The sequence below is a fragment of the Meles meles genome, chromosome 1, assembly GCF_922984935.1.
Source record: "Meles meles chromosome 1, mMelMel3.1 paternal haplotype, whole genome shotgun sequence".
Lineage (NCBI taxonomy): Eukaryota > Metazoa > Chordata > Mammalia > Carnivora > Mustelidae > Meles > Meles meles.
In genome coordinates, this window is record NC_060066.1 from 130,422,234 (window position 1) to 130,427,043 (window position 4,810).

Consider the following 4,810-nt stretch of genomic DNA (forward strand, 5'->3'; position numbering starts at 1 on the left):
CGGGGCTGCTTGATGCTATTCCTGAGAATAGGGATGGTCCTTCAGACTTTTTGTAGACACCGCAAACTCCAACTCGCAGGGGAAACTCACCACAAGGAGAACAAAACAAAAATGTGGCTGCGGGTCTAGTCAAGGACATGATGTTCCACAATGATACAACCGGTTAATAAGAAGCTGACATCACATCAACAGAAATTTTTAACCCACTGAGCCACCCAGGCACCCCTAAATAGAAATTTTTAAACCATATTTGTAAATATGCTTATGTCCTAGAAACATGAGCTGTAGGCTCCCACCAGAAAATGCAGTTTATATAAGGTCCTAAAGATGAGGGTGTGTTTCATGCCAGTCAGGTGACTTCCTGCTTTAACAAGTGGTATAGACAAGGTCAAAGTTGTCAGCTGAAACAGGGCTTCAGCGCAGATGAGGTGTCTCACAGAGCGAATCCTATTTCTTGGTGTTGGGAAAGACAACAGAGGGCCTGTAGATCACATAGATGAATGTAGGGAGGGAATGTGTAGCTTTTTAAGCATATTGAAAGAGTTGAAGTATAATTTTATATTTTTAAAAATATTTGTTTTATAATACTAACCCCAAACACTGAAACTTCATATACATTTATTGGTTAACAAGGGTATGAAGAAAAAGTTTCAAAATCACTAAGGAGGCCTAAAACATTTATTTTTTGTCAAGGAAGGCATAGGTCTAAAAAGGCCAGTCATAAAACTGGTCCCAAAGTAGGGTAAGTAGCACGAGTGTGATTCGATCAGTTCTATTTTACCTTCCACCTCTTTCTCCTTATTTTACCTTCACTCTTTGCAATCAAACACACTATGTACAGTTCTGTTTCCATGTATTTCATGGGCAGAATAATGACTCCCCCAAAGATGCCATGTCCTAATGCCTGAGACATGCGGACTATGTTACTTTACAAGACAAAAGGGATTTTGTGTTAAGATTAAATAATTTGAGATGAGATTATTCTGGATTATCTGGATGGACCCAATCTAAATCTCACAAGTCCTTAAAAAGTGCCACCAAGGCCAAAAGATAGGTCAGAGATAGACATGAAGATTCAACTCACCACTGATGGTTCTGAAGATGGAGGAAGGAGACCAGGAGCCAGCAAAAGTGGTGGTCTCTGGAAGCTGAGAATGGTCTTGAGTTGACAGCCAGCAACACAACACAGACCTCAATCCTATAATGGCAAGGAGCTATATTCTGCCAACAACACAAATGAGCTGGAGATGGATTCTCCTCTACAGGCTCCAGAAAGGAACGCAGTCTGCCAACACTTTGATTGTAACCTGGTGAAACCGCACTGAACTTCTGAACTGCAGAACTTTAAATAATAGACTTGAGTTAATGTACGCTATCAAGCTTCTGGTAGCTTTTAGGGCGACAACAGAAAACTAATACAATGTCTTTGCTACCTTTCTCTGTAGTCGCGATACCTTTCCTCACCTACATTCTTTTAAATCCCATATTGTCGGTGAAGCAATCCCGACCTCATGGATCATTCCCTTCTCTGTTCTACTTTATTGGCACATATACTTCAGGGAGCTAGTTATTTGTTCATACCTATGTTCTAGCTCCATAGTAAGATTCTGAGAACCTTTAGGAACAAAAATGATGTGTTAGTAAGTAGGGTCCATTGCAAAAAAAGGCCACAAATCCTCTCCCTGCTGGTATCTACGCTGTTGCAATGTGACTTTGAAGACTGTCCCACCAAGAAATGGATTCTATTCCTCCACCCCTTGAATCTGGGTTGGCCCTATCACTTGCTTTGGTCAGTGTACATTAGCAAACGTAGCAGAAGCAGACACGTGACACTGAGATCACCATCAGTGAACAAGCCTGGCCTAGCCCAGTCATCCAACCACTAGCCCAGCCAACAGTTAGCTAGTCAAATGTCAGACAGGTGTGCAGACCACAGACTACCAGCTGACAGCAGACTCAAGAGTGGGTTCAGCAGACCAGAAGAAGAACTCAAATGACTCCATCCGGTTTTCTAACCCACAGAATCCTGAGCCAATCAGGGATTGCTGTTTAAAGTCACAGTTTGAGGGGTAGTTTGCTAAACAGAAAAAGCTAATTTATATGTAACTCAATGTTCTACGTTGAGCTGTTGGTAAATAATTTTTGATGGTGCCCATGACGATGAGGATGATGATGGCCATAACAACAACGATGAAGATAATAAAGAAAGCCATATTTGCTTTTAGTCAAGTAAGAAGGTAAGTGGCATCATTTCCATATTCTCATACCAGGAAATCCCAGTGCTTATAAATTGAGGAGTTTCAAAATTTTTGTTCAAGTAAGTCAGAAAGCACCATTTCTAAAGATTTTAGGTTCTATACACTATAGTCTATTATTAGTCTCCAACAAATCCAAAATAGCTCAGTACTAAGCTTTTGTATTGGCAACTTTGAGTATTTCAGTCTTTCTCTCTCACTGTGTCAAAACATTAAAAGGAGCCAGATTGTCAGTCTGCTGTGCCAGGTCTAAACATACAAGTAGACTTTGGTTAAAATCTGTTTGGGACTTTGTCCCATGAGACACTGAGCCAGGAATTTTCATCAAAGATAGCTTTCACTTGGGACCCAACAGGAGCTCATCTCTCATCCAAACAAGCTCTATCTGCTGCACTCATAAAACAAGTCTTCAGGTGTCATGCTTATACAAGTTAAGTCACACACGTAGCCCATACAGCCCTGCTATTGAGCCTGAGTAACTTCAAGTACAACGTACTTGTTTCAGCCTAGATTCCATAAAAGAGTTTGAGAACAAAGTGGGAACAAAGAGCAGACCAACAGAGAACACCAGATACAGGGTAAAGTCACCAAAAATGCGGCATATTCACGTTCCAAGAAGGGGTCACCTAACCTTGTTCTTCTCTTAGCTGTTGTGGGTCAAGTTTTTGCCCAACACATTCCTTCTGACTGTCATTGGAAATGGGATAAGCCCAGGGCAACAAAGATTTTGTCACCCTCACGCACAAGAAATATTATATAATCCTAGAAGGTCTATTCGAAAGGCATCTCAGAGTTGAGCTGATAAAACTTCCCACATAATACAGACATCCTTTCCAGAGTTAGTCCTCCACACCCTACTTGAATTCCTCAAGTGTTAGGAAAATCACAATTTCCTGAGAAAGCCCATACTATTTCGAGAACCTATAATTGAGACAAAGTTTTTTCTCATATTAAACTGAAATCTATCTCCCACCCACTAAGCCAAATTTTACCTCTAGAACTGCGCACCATGCATGTTTTCTCCCTTCCCTGCAACTGCGTGCTGCGTCTCCAAGCCCAGGCTTTGGAGTCAGGCAGACTCAAGGTCAATTGTCAGCTCTTTCCTTTGCCGGCTGGGCAACCTTGAGCAAGTCTACCTCTCAAAGAATCAGCATTTTCAACTCTAAAAAGGAGTTACAATGCCTGTTTTATACCACTATTGTGACAGTCAGATAAGGCGACACGTTCTCAAGTACGTAGTCCAGTTATCAGTATGTTATCAGTAAACGGAAGCTGGCATTATTACTCTGCTTGACAACCTTTCAGATATGTAAAAAGAACCTTATTTCTTCATAGGGTCTTCTCTTCCCAAGCTGAGCATCTCCTCCTTCAATCGTACTTCAGAATACGGCAGAAATTATTCTTTCCCAGATCTAGATCCTGCACTCGCATACACCTGAAGTTTGCGTTTCATGTCTCATTTAAATAGCACCTGCCTAATACTCCCTGATACAATTGGCAGTTTACCTATTGCCAGAAATGAGGGTGGTTTTCCTTTAGTTGATAAAACCAGACAGAAAGCAGGTCCATGGCTCATCTGGGTGACTCCACTATCTGCCCCTCCTGAAGGCACCCTGTTTCGATATCATAAGATCTATACTTTTGGAGGTGAATGCCTTCTTGTCATCCATCTGGTCTCCAAGAGAAAACATGTTGGCTGGTCTTGCTGCCTCTCCTCATCTACCTCTTGGAGGTGAACTGAATTACCTAGTGAATAGGCAATAATGTAACAACGTCATGAGCCCAAGAACGGTGATCTGTTTGGCCTCCCTTCTCCACGCGGACCAGTAAGAGGTCATTGACCTGCTTATCTGAAGGACTAGATGGGTCAGGAGGGAGTCCTGGGACTCACATTAACTTGCATCCTCCCACATAGCCTTTCTCATTATGGAGATGATGATGACCTTCACCCTTTGTACACTTCATGTTCTTCCTTATCACCTGGTCAGCGAGTGAAGAGGGGTGCTATTTCCTGGCCTCCTCCAGACCCCAGCACGTTCTGGCCATGATCTGGAAGCAATCCCAGTGCATCAGTCCTGCTGTCTGAGGAAGCCCCAGGCAGCTGCTCTGGCCTGCTGCCCTGCTCCGCCCACAGCAGGAGTTCGCGTCAAACGCTCAGTCAGAAAACCACTGTGAGAGGGATAGAGACAGGAAGAGGCCTGGTAGACTGCAGTTTTTCACACACTCCATCTGCTCACTGACAAGAAGCTAAGTAATACGGGTCACAGAAGATCCTATTTCAGCACAACAGACTTAAAATAGATGACTTCTAGGCCCTGGGAATGGTTACTGATTTTAACCTGCGAGTCAGCTTTAAGTTCTGAAAAAGTGGTAAGATCCGCCAAGTAGGTAGAGAGCAGCACAGATGGCAAACCGTCCATCATGTGCATTGACAAGCACTGGGCAGACTTCTCATAGTTTTTTTTCATGCCAGATTTTCAGCGCTCAGCTTCCTTTAGGGGTGGCCATGAGACCTACTTCTAGCCTTTTGAGAGAGAAGTCCTTTTGAGACCTTC